Raw genomic sequence first — 17,787 nt, 5'->3', positions numbered from 1 at the left:
ATTTGGGTGTGTGGAGGTATGTATTCATAAGCCACTTCCTTTGTCATCTTTTGACACCGAATCTTAGTTCAGTTTTAAACTACAATTACTTGCCGCCTACTAGAGTTCTCTGATCTGCTGGCCTCATTATTCATATTTCTCCCTACTAATGTTAGACCTTTGGTAAAAAAAACATTTTGAAAACCTTGTTGACTCGTTTAATCTTGTTCAAAACCTCAGTGGCATCAAATGCTTCACAGAGAGAGCATCTTCAGCATCAGCAATCCAGGCATTGAACTCGAGGCAGAGAACCAGGCCTGTGAAGTAGAGGGTGATGCCCACCACAAAGGACTTGGCAGAAAAGGCCAGAGAAACAGCCGCAAGCAACAAAGAGCTAAGCCACTAAGCTAAAAGCCCCTAAAGTGGACGTTGATGCTCTCTGACTCTCTCTCCGGGCCGGGGTGGGGGTCTGGCGTCTATATTTAAAAGCCATTTTCTGCTGGCCTTGATTATTATCTCTAAATGGGATACAATCGTCATTCTTGGTTATTTTAATATTCACTACTCCATACATACCACTTGGGGATGTGTGAGCCACAACTAGGTGAACTCAACACCTCTGAACCAGTGAGAGACACCCTTGAACCAAAGCTCTGAGGAAAAAGACTTGACCAATGAAGAGTTAGCCCAGGGGTTCCCGACCTTTTTTGGCTTGTGACCCCGCTCATCGCCAGAGAACAAAACTGAAATCTTAGAGATGATCACTTTAAACTCAGAACTAAAAAAATAAAAATGAATGTTACCCTAATAATCTTCGGTAGTATTAAAAATTGTGTGTGGTGTGTATATATATATTTTTTTTTTTTCAGGCGACCCTATTTGAATTCCAGGCGACCCCACTTAGGGTCGCGACCCTAAGGTTGAAAACCACTGAGCTAGCCATTAAGCTCAATACCCCTAAAGACCAGAGACCATCACTGATATCTTAAAGAAAATGTACTACCTGTATAGGGTGCCGACAGCACCCTAGGTACCCTATGTGCCGACAGCCCGCAGTGCCGACAGCCCGCAATGCTGATAGCCCGCAAGCAGAACCGAGGCGAGGCGGCCTGCAGCGTGTCGGTGGACCGGCTGGAGCTAACCTCTCTCCCAGCCCCCACGCCTAAACCTAACCTCTCCCTACCCCCACACCTAAACCTAACCTCCCACCAGACCCTAACCCATACATGGGAAACATACGGCATCGCGGGCACTCCTTGTGTGTGCGATGGAATTGCAATTTTTCTTTTTTTTTCTTTTTTTTACAGTGCACTTGAACGCAACATGCAATATACCCGCTGAATAAGTGTCCAAATGTTCATGTCATTCTGGGCAATACTCTTCTGTTATAGCATTTCAGTCTGGAATATGGAATATCTTTCAATAATATTTATGACTAAAAGGCTAAAAGTAATCTCATGTGTAAGAAATGACTGTTCTACATTGAAGTAGAAATTTAAATAATTAACTTGTTGGTTTTGGATTTATTTAGCTTCAAGAGTGCATTTTTGTTCTTGTGTGACCCTCAACACAGGCTTTGAGAATCCCGGCCACTTACTGATACTTATGCTTAAATTAACCCACTCATATTCTGGTTTATTTCAAGAAAAACATTTTGGCTAGTGGAAATTCTAATTGGCTGGTAACTTTAAAATCTAGCAGCCATATTGGCAGGTGGTGAAAAAAGTTAATTTCAAGCCCTGCAGGGAGAGCAGGTGGTGACATAGGAGTGAGTGAGGAAAAGGATGAAATATTGGTGGTTAAGACTGAATAATGACATCACAATTGTTAATTTAAAATGAGTTATTCCTCTAAACCTGGCTTCAAATGCCCCAAATTTTTCGCCCTGGCGCCGTTCAGCCCTCAGCTAAATCTGGTAGTGAGGAATTTTTTTTGTGGCCCTCTCTATCACCAAAGTTGCCCATCCATGGGTTACGGCATGACAATATTTGTTCGGCCCCCGGCAACAATCTGGGTTTCTCATGTGGCCCCCCATGAAAAATAGTTGCCCACCCCTGCCCTAACCCTAAAGCTAACCTCTCCCACCCCCCACGCCTAAACCTAACCTCTCGCCCCCGCCCCACACCTAACCCTAAACCTATCACCCAATTATCCTGTAGGGTAGGCTACACCTCAAGGGACAATCTCCCCTTCTCTTAACCCAGGGTTCCCTACCTTTCTTGGCTCGTGACCCTACTTGACGTCACAAATATCTAGGGACCCGAGACATCCAAATTCCGGTACACCATTGATAATATCATCAGTGACATCATCAGTGATGTCACATAGTATGCTTCTTTCCCCCCACAGAATTCTGCCTTTAATCTGAGAATGAATCTCAGAATCCTGATTTAAAGTTATAATCTCAAAGATTTTCATCGAAATAAATGTTTTTAATTAAGAGGCACTCACAATGTTGATTGAGGCCAATGTTGTTGGTCCATTGATGAAAGCCTTTGCAGTATATAGGACGAATCAGCGTGACGTCACTTGCCACCCAGAAATGCGGAACCGCAGAGTTGTGCCAAACAAACGTTAATATCTCAAAAACTATACATCACATCACTTATATTTTGACATTCTGAATGAGAGCAGACTTAGCTCAAGAGTTTGATGTATAATATATGCATGCTGTGTTAGTTAGTTGTGTGAACTGTTGCATTTTTTTAATTGTTAACAGAGTTATCTGGCTAGAGTCAGACACTCAAGCCTCGCGCCACTTGGGCTCCATAGGGTTCCATTGCCGTTGCCACCCAGTGACGCGGTTGGTTTACCAAAATGCTGCTCGCCTGATCCCTCTTATAGTGACATTATGTGACATTAGTAATGTAACATAATGCAACACTGTTTGGATCTCACCTTCAATTACCACTCATCGCCATAGGTGTCAAGAGAACAAAGCTGAAATCTTAGAGATTATCACTTTATCACTTTATCAACAAAAAAATAAACCTAATTCTGACCCTAATCATCTTCAGTAGTATTAACTTGTGTGTGGTGTAAAAATGTAATAAAATCAGGCGACCCTAATGGAATTCCAGGTGACCCCACTTAGGGTTGCGCCCATATAAGGTTGCGAACCACTGTCTTAACCTGTCCTCACGGTACACAATCCTTTAGTGTCCTGCTATAAAACCACTCTTGCTCTGGGAAAACCACACAAACTGCAATTTCCCCTCTATTTTTCCCCTTTTTCTTTCTGGAGATTAAAGTTCATTTTCTGCATCGGCTAAGTTTCACGACCCAAAGCTGTTAACCCGCCCTGTCATACGATTTCAAAAATACATGAGCGTCAGTGAGAAAGCAAACATTCTTTTCTTGGCTCTTGAACAAACCCCCCCCCTTCCCCCCACCCCCCATTTGCCATGGAAATTGATTGATCCACATGGAGAGGGTAATCTGCCCACACTGGCTGCACAGCGTTTAAGTAGTAAGTGATGAGAAAGGGGAAAAGGAGAGAGAGGTGATTAAGCGCAGGGCCATATTACCTGTAATGGGATCGTCTGAACCTCAAGAACACGCCACGCACACACACACATGCACACGCACCACGCACACACACACACACACACACACACACACACACACACACACACACACACAATCTCCCCTATCTTCCTCCTTGACATGACCTCCTCATGCTCTCCTGTCTTGTTTATAAGATAGGAAATTACATGGATGAGAGAGCTAGCTGGAAAAGCTTGCTGTGTGACTGGAGGTCAGTTCAAGAGCTAACGCTCTGAGTGAAAGTGAATAGTCTGTTAAAGATTTGTTTTCTAATTTAGTTTACTGTGATAAAAATGGTCTTTAGTCATACCGCCCCACTACAGTCAGTTAACCTAACCGACTGTTGGTCTTGGCCTTTGTTAGCTAATCACCAGGCTAACTGCAGCACCTGCAGCACACCCACTTCCCGCGGCCCTGGGCTATGCTGATTGGATTTTGATGAAACTTTGGTGAATGATTTTGGTATTTTCAAAGTAAGACTGAAGGAAGGGCGCTACAAGGTTTTTAAGCGGTGCAGTCGCTTCTATAATGCGTGACATGAGATGTCCGGTCGTAGCCTAAGCCCCTCCCCCCGGGTCCACAAGTGAGTGAGAGAGAGAAAGCGTGGTTTGGTGGTGGAGTGAGGTCATGAGTGAATGGAGAGAGAGAGCAGCGACCTAAAGCTGCCGCAACATCATCGTCAAGACGGCACGCATTATTATGGATCGTCTCTTATAGAAGACCTGCCCTATTCTTCCTCTGAACGCCCTTCTCTGCCCCTGATTGGCTTATCCTGATATTTTTACCCTAACCCCAACCAATCGTCACTCTTGATGTCTAACCACAACCAATCGTCACTCTTCATGCCTAAACCCAACCAATCACCACTATTCATGGCTACACCTAACCTCCTTGTGCAGAACCCCCCAACCCATTCAGAGGCAGAATATGGGAGGGTCTTCCCTAGAAGAGGCGTGGGATCCAAAATAACGTGTTTTTTTTACATCTACAGAAACATCTTCATTTATCCTCGATGCTAGCGTAATATTACTGCTAGCTAGCTAAACTGACTCCTGGTGAACAGACACACCCGATTTTCGGGACAGTCCCCTTTTTTGGTGACCTGTCCCTGGCTAGAGATGTCCCTGAAAATGTCCCCGATCCACAGCCGACATTAGGCTACTGCCTTTCAGAGGCTCACAGGTTTTTTAAAGCTAGGATTAGGGTGAATATACTGATATCATATGAAACTAGAAGATCTAGACTGGCTTTATATTGACAATAGGGGGGTTTGTGAGCAAGTTCCAGAACAGAAGTGCTCACCACCCAATTGCCAAAAAAATGCAATGCTTACAGAAATCTCCAAATGTCAACAAAGGTTTTTGACCTCTAATCACAGCATGAATTTTTCTATGGTGTTCCTCAAGGTCTTGGTGTCTTAATGTGGTATTTTGGCGGGATCTGTCAGCCTGCACCATAGCTTATTACAGTAGGCTACCATGGTCAAAATACATGAAACAGTAAGTGTCTCCCTTTTTTACTTCATACATAATAACATTGGGTATTATTCACTGCTGAACTGGAAATGTCCCCGATTTTCATTTCAGAGATCTGGTCACCTTACACTGAAAGTCGTTTCAGCGTTTTTCCAGAAACAACTGACTGGAATAAAATGGAGTAATATGATTTCCTATTGACAATTTTTACATAAAATGAATTGAAAACAGAGGTATTATGTTTTATTCATTGGTTTGTTTTGGAAAACATTTTGTCAAAGTAAGGACTGTGGTCATTAATTTTAGCGGATGTTTGGGAGTTTTGTTCTTCTGTTCTGTGGGGCCAGTTTCACAAAGGTATAGACTTTGACTATGGCTTAGATATAACAAATAGTCAGACTTCAGATAGATATCTAAATTACTCCATTGCAAAGCAGTTTAGTTCTTGATTATTTTAAGCAGGACTACGGTAGCCTACAATGAATTCTGGGCATATTAAGAATTTTTTAGTAGAAAAAGTAGAAAAGAAAACATGGCCGACCATATAATCGACAGATTAATCGATAATGAAGATAATCGTTAGTTGCAGCCCTAATGTGTCCCAGATTGTCCCACACAAACATACTCTTTGTCCCACACTTTGGTGGCTGGGATCTGGTCACTGGGATCAGAGAGACAGACAGACAGGAGTGAAAACATGACCTCCCAAACAACTCCATTGGCGGAGTTAAAAATGTGAAAAAGTAGAAGCACAGCGCCTGGATAATTCCCAATAGCCCAAGCACAATCACAGAGAACAAAAGGTAAAGTGCTATGGAAAGAAGTAACAGTAATTAGACCTAAGGAGAGAGATAGAAGAGATTATTGTACTTTGAGATATAACTTATTAAAAAGGGAGTGAGGGACACCGTTGTCATTTTGACCACTGCAATATCTTTTAGACAATTACCTACAAAGTTGTTCTCCTAACTTTAAATCGCCTGTTCTGCCATGATAAATTAAACGATCCCGCCTGTCCAGTGATGATCCCGCCACCAGCAGCCAGACAGGGGCTGGCAGCCTAATAACCAGCAGCCAGACAGGGGCTGGCAGCCTAATAACCAGCAGCCAGACAGGGGCTGGCAGCCTAATAACCAGCAGCCAGACAGGGGCTGGCAGCCTAATAATAGCTGTTTTCCGCTTCAGCTTACAGGAAGTGGGTCACAGGAAGTCTCAGGAGGGTCATCTATCCTGTTTTAACTTTGCTTTGCATGGGTAAGCATGAAATAGGGCAGAGGATTAAGCTCATGCTATTGAGTAGCTAGATATTTGCTGTATTGCACGCTGCAAATCCCTCTGTCGAGGTGGAAGAGGCTCTGCGAACCTTTTTTGCTCAAGCCAGCAGTACTTACAGTAACGTGGGTAATTAATCAGGTGAAAGGGCAAAAAAAATCTGGTGAAGTATAATAATGTGAAGGGACATTTTCAGGCTGAGGTTTGGGGACGATTTGATGTTCTGCTCATAGCAGAAAAGCTAGTTTAACTGTAAATCAGTGCATGGTTCTCAACCTGGGGGTCGGGACCCCCCACAAGCGATCACTCACTGGACTAGTGGACTAATAAATGACATGACTTTGTTTTGCCACTTCCCCATCCGGAACAATGCATCTCTGCAGTCTGGGTAAAACCCCCCATAACTTGCCAACCATAGGACCAATGTTGAGGTGCTGATAGTACTGTAATCTGATGTGCTTGGTGTTTGTGACCATCTGGTGTTGAGAGAGACACATACTGTACAAAGGACGAAAGACTGTACGAAATCTCTCTCGCGCGAGGATATCCATACAATAGACGAAGCCTAAAAGAGCTGAGCTAAAAAGAAAATGTTTGTAAGTGTGATTGAATATGGTACTGTATTTTGCTCATATCCATATTGCCTTTAGAGGTTAAAGGGATAGTTCACTTTTTTTTTTTTGTCTAGCGCTATTTGCTACTTACCAATGATGATGTTGATTGGTAGACTTCTTTCTCAGCACAATCCATGCTGTTCCTCATAGTAGCTCTGGAAAGTTGGGCAAAAACAGATGCAAGGTTACGTACGGTCCTGTATGTATAAGCTGACTGTCCTGCCATCCGGGGAGGTGCCGGTGGCTTTGGCACAGTTGTGTCCAGGTGTGCTCTTCTTTGGTAAACCGTGTGCGTTACGTTGAAGACCTTGGACAGATACTGTTCATATGAAACCTCTATCCAGCCACTCTGGTGGTGATCGTACCTCCTGAACACATCACTCAGCCTCTGTAGTACGATACAACTCTGGATGAAGTCATCAAAGGCCGCCTGTTGCTTCCTCAGGTGGTCAAACTTCAGAGTGACGCAGAACTGGTCTGACAGGCGATATCCGTATCCAGTCAGCGCCTGAGCTCGTTGTCGATGTAGCCGGAGTTGTCCTTGTTGTAGCTCCTGAAGATGTTCTGCCAGTCTGTGATGTAATTCCACATGCCTGCGAACTCGTTGAAATTCACCCTGCTTTGTTTTCCCTGTCAAACATGGATGATGGAGCGGACGGTCACTGGGTTAAAAGGAGTCCATGTGCCATTCGATAAGGCCTGCTGAAGCTGTGAGGCTGATATTACTCCACTCCTGTCCTTGTCCACCCTCTGGAAGATATTCCACAGAAAACCCTGGTCCGGAGGGGCATTGATATGCAGGGGAGCTCTGTAGGGACTGAAAATACGTCATTTTAAAGGCAATGGTCTGTGAAAATTGTGAAAGTATAACACGGTGGGCAGACAGTCCAACTGCGGCTTCCACCAGTCCTGCTTATGGCCTCTGCAGGGAAGGCTTTATTATGACATCACTGATGATGTCACAATGACTATGAGATCCTCAGTATAGGCTCTTTCACACACAGATCGTGCAAAATTGCAGTTTAGGAGTCCCGCAAAGCTGGCACCCTCGCCACAGAAATTGCTTTCACACAGAGCCAAGCAGCACGGCCACATTCCCGTGCTGTGGTGTACTTTCAGGTGAAATCCCCCGCTCCCGGATTGAAAGGCGAGCGGAGGGATTTCCTGCTCCTCCTAGCCCAAATGGTTAGTGTAGCCTAGGCTACTGTATGATGAACGAATTCATTCAACAACAAGACTTCCCTCCTTCTCCTAGTCCGCTGAGCAGGGAGGATAGGTGCACTCGCATGGTGGGCGGACAGATCGATATGGTGTCCTACTAAAATAAAACGATACACGACCGCACGCCAGTCTTCTCTGTATCGTTCCAATTGAGTAGGCTATACTAAAATTGGAACGATACACGACCGCCCGCATATCAAACAGCTGCAGTCTGCATAACGTTCGTCGGGGGAATACTAGGCCTATAGGCTATAAATGCACATGACTACTTAACGTTAGTAGTTTTTCTAAGGGAATGCACAGAGCTGATTTCGAGAGGGAATATCCTCAGACCAACTCGCCACAGACAGCTATAGCCCTCTGAAGCTTATTATTATATCCGTTAATTTTACCTACTAATGTCACGTTTGAGCATAAAGCCTAACCGCACGGAGCATTCCTCCTGGCGTCCCTACAGTCATGACTGTATAGGCTACTTTTTTTACTTTCACTCCTGCACTTTCTTGATACATGAAGTGATTTCCCCTGTAATTTTTTATGAATGAGCTGACCATTCGCACCTTTTCCGGCTCGCTGCGACGACGCTTTCAAATGGAGGCGGGTTGCCAGGTAACCCGGCGCTGTTACTACCTACCGTCGCGGGACAAAAGGCGTAAAACAATTGTCCACCAAAGCGCGTTCACGACTTTCACATCGGAGGCGCGAATCCTATTTTCCATGCATTCTTCGGCTTTCAAGGCCGGTGTGAAAGAGCCTAATCTGTCATAAAGCAATGATATCACTGTATGGAATGATGATGTCACTCACCACTCGATGATGATGTCACCAGTGATCTCACTCGAGCAATTACAACACTACTATAATAGCATCATCAGTGATGATCAGCAATGCCACTTGAGCAAATAGGGTGGCGTTTACTAATATAGGGCAGATTCTGAACTTCTGAGCATGTTCAGTTGAGACATTATGGTTGGCAGCGCCGTGGAAGGCCACCCCTAGTAGTCTTTATTTTGTCACAGACAACACAACGCATGCACACATGTGCACGGCAGCCAGTACACACATACACGCGCTTTTTGGAGGCGCCATGAAATTTGCCCTCCTGGCTCGTCTTTTCATGAGATAGCCCACCTGGGCACTGGGCATCGAAGGCATGGAGAGACAGACCCCCAGTGGCAACAGCATCCCATGTGGGAATCAAACCCAGGACCTTTTTACTGACAGTGACAGTGCTATTTTTTTGATGGGGCAAAAAAAACGAATGACGATCTCAAATGCCTGCGCCGCTGTGAAACAACAACAACGCTAGCTCGTTGCTACATGCTGAAAACAATATGTATGCGCTTCATTTAGCAGAGAATATCTCAACTGTTATAAACTAATATGACACCTGCAAACAACTTGGAATATGTGCCAAAATCTCTCTTCGGCACGAAAAACCTGAAAATGGCCAAAATTGCCTTTCTTTTTTTTAAGTAAATGGGAGTTTTTATTTTCCTTAAAATATACCCCCATGAATTTCTACCAGTTTAATCTTCACATTAAAAGACATATTTTTTGTATTACACTTTTTCTTAAAAAAAATTAAGAAAATATTATGCAACTCTAAAAAAACATCCTATTCACCTGTAGTGTCAAAAGGGAAGTTTTGGCCATTTTCAGGTTTTTCGCCCCCTATAGAGATTTTGGCACATGCCCCAAGTTGTTCGCATGAGTCATAATTTAGTCTATAACAGTTGAGATATTCTCTCCTAACTGAAGTGCATACATATCTGAGCCAGGTCCTCTACTATATTGTTCAAATTCCTAATTAGATGACACAAACGTTCTAACTTTGCTTTAAGTCCAAAAAGGTTAATAAATATATGGCAATTCAGTTATACTAATTTATGCATATTTAATGATATATTGCCTAAATTGCATTTTTTTTTTTTTAAGAAAAGGTGTAATACAAAAAATATTTATTTTAATGTGATGATTAAACTGGTAGAAAATCATGAGGATATCTTTGAAGGGGAAATTTACTTTGACTGGCCATTTACTGGCCATTTTCAGGTTTGTGTGTGTGTGTGTGTATGTGTGTGTGTGTGTGTGTGTGTGTGTGTGTGTGTGTGTGTGTTTTGCCCAATAAATGTTATTGCACCAGTGATGTCACAATGCCTCCTGTGTGTATGTGTGTGTGTGTGTGCTCATTCGATCACTGATGACATCATCAGTGTGTGTGTGTGTGTGTGTGTGTGTGTGTGCGCATGCCCTTATGACATCACTTTTGACATCATCACTGATGACATCATCACTGATGACATCACTGATGACATCACATCATTAGGTAATTAGCCTAATTAAAAAATCTGGTTCCGTCAGGTCAGGTCACCCTGTGTGCCCTTTACACACCCTGAAAGTTTCAGCCTGATCGCACGTAAAACAGCATAGCTGTGGCCGAACACAAAACTTGAAACAAACAAACAAACATTGCCCACATACTCAATTTTATTATAAATAATAATAATACTAGTCATCTCGCGCGTGTAGGCTCAGCCGCTGCACGGCCTCGCCCGTAGCTCACTTGCTCTTATGACATCACTGATGACCACTGCGTGTTGCGGTGTCGCCTGCTCTATGACATCGTAATTACCACCCAGTGACGAGGCCACACCCCCCCCCTCCCCCGAAGGGCTTCAGAGCTGATGATGCCACTCCCCCCCACCCATGCTGACCATCACAGCGGACCAGGTGAGGAATCAGCTTATGAGACTACACACAAGGAAAGCAGCTGGCCTGGATGGCGTCAGCCCCATGGTGCTCAAAGCCTGTGCCCCCCAGCTGTGTGATGTGCTACAGCTGATCTTCAACAAGAGCCTGAGTCTCCAAAAGCAGGGATCGCGGAACCGCCCGGGCCACACGGGCCCGGGCCCGGGTACATTTCACTCTCGCCCCCCCCCCCCCCCCCCCAAAAAAAAGAAATTAGATTTTTTTTTTTTTTTTTTTACAATTAAACCTCATTTACTTATTACACTCGACTGGTTGTTTTTCAGATGTGATGTGAATCTAAAGTGAACTAAACAAGTCAGATCTACTATAAATGTTTTTCAGTATGCTGTGATGTAGCCACAAGAAAGGTGCAATATTAATGTTTTTCAGGAGATGGCGATGTTGCTAGCTATAGGTTCTAAACAAGAAATATGGTTCAAATGTTTACAGTAGTTTTCCTTTCTTGCTGCACTACAATGTTACAATGCTGTGAGACAGGCCCGGCGTTGGAGGGGGGCCTGACCGGGCCGGGCCATTCCCTAAACTGCCCCCCCCCCCCATTCAATTTTTTTTTTTTTTTTGCGTGTGCTAAAAACGTTTTTCCGTTTTTCTGTTTTAAAGTTTAAAACGGAATCTGGCTGTCATTAGGCATTGATTAACTGAATGCTATTGCTAACTGTTACTTTGAACCTCCATTTGCAATGATTCTGACTGGATATTAACTATTGTAAATTTGTCACAATGAATGCAATTTGTGCACAATGTGTAAATACATTTAATATTAATTGTTTAGGCCTAATTATTTGTAAAGTCACAACACATTAGAGATGTGTGTAGTTCTTCATAGATTTAGCCTCTTCATTTTGCTCTCAAATGCACCAGGTTGACGAATTTTACTTTAAAATGTACAAAATCTTCTTCCGGGGGAGAATCCCCCCGGACCCCCCTTGGGTAGCTTGGCCCCCCAAGCTAGGGCAGGCCCCCTCTGTAATTTGGTTCTGGAGCCGGGCCTGCTGTGAGACGGAGCTAAACACAAAAGATGCAATATTAATAGTTTTTCATGAGATACTCAGTATTTAATACTAATACTAATAATAGAAAAGGAGAAGATACTGAATAATGACATCACAACAGTATAATCCTAATGTTAATTTAAAATTAAATATTCTTCTAAATATGGATAAAAGTCCAAAAAACATAAAATTTTCTTCGACGCTGCCGAGATTCCATTCCTTACAGCACCCCCTACTTAATAATAGTTCCAGCGCAGCTGTGAAAATATGGTGGCGCATTGTGTCAAGTGTACTGGCTCGGGGAACGGTCCGGCCCCCGGTCCCTTAGGTTTCTCCAAAAGGTCCCCGTGATGTGGAAAATGTCCTGTATCATTCCTGTACCGAAAAAGCCAAGACCCAGTGGCTCCAACGACTACAGGCCGGTAGCTTTGACGTCCCACATCATGAAGACCCTGGAGAAACTCGTCCTGGAGCAGCTCAGGCCTATGGTCAAACCATCCCTTGACCCCCTCCATTTCGCCTACCAGCCCCGACTGGGAGTGGAGGACGCGGTCATCTACCTTACCAACCGCGCCTACGCCCACCTTGACAACCCGGCCAGCACTGTGAGAGTCATGTTCTTCGACTTCTCCAATGCTTTCAACACCATCAGGCCGGCTCTACTGGGTGAGAAGCTGACGGCGATGCGAGTGGATGCCCCCCTGGTGGCCTGGATTGTGGACTACCTGTCTGGCAGACCACAGTATGTGCGCCTGCAGAACTGTGTGTCAGACAGAGTGGTCAGCAATACGGGAGCACCACAGGGGACGGTGTTCTCCCCCTTCTTCTTCACCATCTATACCACGGACTTCACCTACCAGACAGAGTCTTGCCACCTTCAGAAGTTCTGACGACTCTGCGATAGTGGGATGTATCAAAGATGGCGACGACGATGAGTATCGGGATGTGGTGGCCAACTTTGTCACATGGTGTGAGCAGAACCACCTGCAGCTCAACGTGTCAAAGACAAAGGAGCTAGTGGTGGACCTGAGGAGGGTCAAGGCTCCGGTGACCCCTGTTTCAATCCACGGGGTCAGTGTTGACATAGTGGAGGATTACAAGTACCTTGGAGTGTACATTGACAATAAACTAGACTGGGCTAAGAACTCTGATGCACTCTACAAGAAGGGGCAAAGCCGTCTCTACTTTCTGAGAAGGCTGAGGTCCTTCAACGTCTGCCGGACCATGCTTAGGATGTTCTATGAGTCGGTAGTGGCTAGTGCCTTCCTTTATGCTATTGTGCTGGGGCAGCAGGCTGAAGGCAGCGGATGCCAACAGACTCAACAAATTGATCCGTAAGGCCAGGGACATTGTGGGGCAGGATCTGGGATCTCTGACTGCGGTGTCGAAGAGAACATTATCCAGGCTACGCTCCATTATGAGCAATGACTCGCACCCACTCCACTTAGATGTACTCCACTATTTTGCTCCTATCGCATTTAATACTGTTTACCCCATGCTATGTTGTGTTCTTTCTTCTTATTCTGCTTATTTTACTATCGCATTACTACTGTGTATTTTATTTTATGCTATGTGTGTTATGTGAGCGAGCTACTGTAACTTGTCCCAATTTCCCCCCAGGGATCATTAAAGTCTTTCTGATTCTGAATTAGGGCAATCACCTAATTAAAAAATCTGGCACCATTAGGTCACCTACACAGTAGACTACCCGCACAGCCCAGGGACAGAAGCCATCGCCTCCGTGTGGTTCCTCCCGAGTCTACCTACTTATACTCTCATCACTTTATAGCCTCACACTGATGACATCATCACTGGGTGGAGGTGTCTGGAGAAGGTATGCTTTTCAGATGTTTGAGAGCTTAAAATAATAATAAAATAGCTCTCGAATGGGAAATGGACGGGAAGGTGCTAATTCAGTTTAAATCCAGTAGTTGGCGGTAATATAACGTTTCATTAAAACCCAAGGAAGAAGAAGATTTTGGCTATGGTAAATATATCCCTGGGGAGAGAGTAGAACTTAGAGAGAAAATCAAGGAAGGAGTTGAAAGAGAATGGCAGGTTTTATGGGAAAGGGAGACCAAAGGAAGTGTAGCCAGGGGCTCGAATATGTAAAATACAATGAATACAGCTACATCTAGTTCTAAATAAACAGACAGCAGTCAACGTCACCAGTTCAAGCGCTGTTACAAAGCAGTTTTATTAAAGGAATAAAATGACTATTTGCTGGTCCTGCTGGGAAAGACTGAAGAGACAGAAGATAGGTGAGGAGGCGGCAGCACAGTGTTACACCAATGAGGGAGAATAGAATAACTCACTACAAACAATTGAAAGGGAATGGATCACTACAACCAATAGGAAGAGAATAATCACTACAACCATTAGGAAGAGATTAGATCACTACAAACAGTACACTCACAACTTAAGAGTGACCACACCCAAACTATCAACACACCACTCCCATTGGGTACCACACCACACATCCCCCAGTGCACCCTGACTGCCACCAGGAAACCCTACAGAAGGACAGAGGACCAGTGTTAAGTCTATTTAAAATACTAAAATCGGGCAGCATCAATAAACAAACAATTAAAACAAGTGGATAATAATCGGCGCTTGACTGGAATTAAAAGAACAAAGAGACAAGTTAGCCGGAACACATTCATATAACAAATCAACAATAAATTTGACAATTGTTGCATTGCAGACATTGATAATTTTCCATAACTACCAAAGGTATAAGTTGACACAACCCAGGCAGCTATAGAGATGTGTTCTCCAGGCTCCAGGCACAGCACCAGATGACCAGTCACTCTACAAACAAACAATTCAAACACAGCATAGGGGAAAATACATGCATAGTCCTGGATGCTTAGTAGACAAAACAATGACTTACCCACTAACAGTAAAGTATTACCTCGACTGTATTTGAGTGGGGAGGGCTGTATTAAAGCAGCTGTCCTAAAAGAAGGACATAGACATAAATAACCTTCTACATGTGTGTGTGCATGTCTGGTGTGAGCGAAACTTCACCAAACTGCATGGCTTACCCTATCCACCTTATTTTTGAATGCCCCACTGTAAAAAAGAAGCGTGGGTACAAGGTCCGGTTTAACGTGACTCATTGTTGCCGCTTGCCATTTCCTTTGTTATACTCTGGCTGCAGACCCGAATTATAAACCGGAAGCTGGAGTCCGTTATAAAAGTTATAAATATAGTCACGTTATAAACAACTAACCAACGCTGGAGGTCCGTATGGAAACTCGAAATGTGTGTTACTCGAAATGGTTAAAAGTTAAATCAATTTGGTGGCGTTTTACTGCCATGTAACATAGCTAGCCGCTAACATTAGCCACAGTTAGTAGCCGACTACCCACAATGCATTACGTTATCCCAGCACCCGAACGACATGGTTGTAGAGCAGAATGGCTCTGCTGTAAAAGGGTAAAATCCTCAGACGTTTTTTTTGTCAGGGGCTGGGTTATCTAAATTGGTTACACCGGAAATAGAACCCATACTTAACGTAAGGCAAAATGGCCGCCAAAAATAAGGTGGATAGGTCTCAGGATGTTTCTCCACATGTGTTTTGACAAGAGGTGCAAGGCAAAGGCCAGACACACTCCAAGCTTGGCCTTTTATACTCTAAGCACCTCCCACTGACACACCTGTTCCTACTTCCTCATTATCTTCCCATTGCACCCAATCCTAAGTCCCACCCACTACACACAAAGCTGCTGACAATCGGTGTAAAGATGGCTGTTAACGTGCACTCCACATCTGGGTCCGGCGATAACATGAGTCGCCAGAACATGATTGAATGGATCAACTACTCCTTGGACATGAGCTCCAACAAGATTGAGCACACGAGCTACACCAAGATTGAGCAGTTGTGTTCAGGGACAGCTTACTGCCAGTTCATGGTTATGATGTTTCCCGGAAGCCTTCCCTTGAATAAAGTAAAATTCCAAGCCAAACTTGAACATGAATACATACATAATTTCAAACTTTTAGAAACAAGTTTCAAGAAGGCTGGGGTTGATAGAACCATCCCTGTGAACAAACTGATCAAAGCAAAGTTCCAGGACAACTTTGAGTTTTTGCAGTGGTTCAAAAAGCTCTTTGATGCAAACTATGCTTCAAACGGGTCTGATGCAGTTGCAGCTCGCCAAGGACAGTCACAGGAGACGGCGAGGGTTTCAAATGCCAGGAGGTTCCCATCAACTGAAATGCTCAACCAACCTGCTGGCAAACCACTTGCTACAAACCCCAAGAGGGTCTCAAACCCCAGGAGGGTCCCATCAACTGAAACGCTCAACCTGCTGGCAAACCACTTGCTAAAATCGCGGCCACAGTAAATCCTACCCGGACGGCCTCCAAGTCTGTGCGAACTGTGCCACGGAGTTGAAAAAGCACACCTGGTTGAGGAGATCGACAATCTCAAATCGGAAATTGGTGCTATAGAGAAAGAAAGGGACTTTTATTTTGGTAAGCTGAGGAGCATCGAGCTGCTCTGCCAAGAGAAGGAAGACCCAGCCCTGCAAAGAATTCTGGAAATACTGAATGCCACAGATGAAGGCTTTGTTGTTCCTGATGGGGAAGGGGAGGAGCTAGAGCCAGAAGAGTTCCGATTGGAACCTTATCTATTCTATTATCACTTTTTACGTTTGTATACATGCGCACACTAGAGATTAAAGTATAAGAAAATTACACCTTACGATTATAGTGAATAATCAGTATTATCACTGTATTGTTAAAATGTTCCAAAGGTACGGTTACATTCACTAAAATCGGGCAGCATCAATAAACAAACAATTAAAACAAGTGGATAATAATCGGCGCTTGACTGGAATTAAAAGAACAAAGAGACAAGTTAGCCGGAACACATTCATATAACAAATCAACAATAAATTTGACAATTGTTGCCTTGTAGACATTCATAATTTTCCATAACTACCAAAGGTATAAGTTGACACAACCCAGGCAGCTATAGGGATGTGTTCTCCAGGCTCCAGGCACAGCACCAGATGACCAGTCACTCTACAAACAAACAAATAATTCAAACACAGCATAGGGGAAAATACATGCATAGTCCTGGATGCTTAGTAGACAAAACAATGACTTACCCACTAACAGTAAAGTATTACCTCGACTGTATTTGAGTGGGGAGGGCTGTATTAAAGCAGCTGTCCTAAAAGAAGGACATAGACATAAATAACCTTCTACATGATGTGTGTGTGCGTGTCTGGTGTGAGAGAGAAACTTCACCAAACTGCATGGCTTACCCTATAGACGGTTTTCACAAGCTGCAACCCCACAGCACTTCAGTTTTCTCAGCTTCTTCTTTGGTGTTTTATGGCGGTTGTTATCATTAACTGTTGCATTACCATTCTATCATCTTCACAGTGCTATTTACAGTGTCCACTTTCTCAGCTGTTCAGGGGGAAACACTGACATACTTAAATAATAATAATAATAATAATAATAATAATAAATTGGTTACACCGGAAATAGAACCCATACTTAACGTAAGGCAAAATGGCCGCCAAAAATAAGGTGGATAGGTCTCAGGATGTTTCTCCACATGTGTTTTGATAAGAGGTGCAAGGCAAAGGCCAGACACACTCCAAGCTTAGCCTTTTATACTCTAAGCACCTCCCACTGACACACCTGTTCCTACTTCCTCATTATCTTCCCAGTGCACCCAATCCTAAGTCCCACCCACTACAGAAGGCACTACTTTTCCACGCAGGTTAAAAAAGTCACTTACAGCTATGGTTCCAGGAGAGACTGTGTAAAAATATGCAGACAAAGGCATATTGTGGCCTGAATCAGTGTTTGCACATTGTGGGAAAACATCCGAATGGACTATGTGAGTGTGGCTGTCCAGAAACAGTTAAGCATGTTTTCCTAGAATGTGTT

The 17,787-nt window shown here is 43.9% G+C and overlaps 1 pseudogene across 1 annotated transcript; it reads right to left on the bottom strand.

The window, feature by feature from the left end:
- Positions 1-207: 207 nt before the first annotated feature.
- On the bottom strand, positions 208-15,787 carry LOC310773268 (programmed cell death protein 6 pseudogene; annotated as a pseudogene). Its single transcript has 3 exons — positions 15,777-15,787; positions 7,185-7,703; positions 208-330 (listed from the first exon to the last, which is right to left on the bottom strand). The product of its transcript is annotated as a programmed cell death protein 6 pseudogene (transcript).
- Positions 15,788-17,787: the final 2,000 nt, after the last annotated feature.

The sequence above is a fragment of the Poromitra crassiceps genome (genome assembly GCF_964638095.1).
Source record: "Poromitra crassiceps genome assembly, chromosome: 3".
NCBI lineage: Eukaryota > Metazoa > Chordata > Actinopteri > Beryciformes > Melamphaidae > Poromitra > Poromitra crassiceps.
This window is presented reverse-complemented; position numbering and strand designations above follow the sequence as displayed.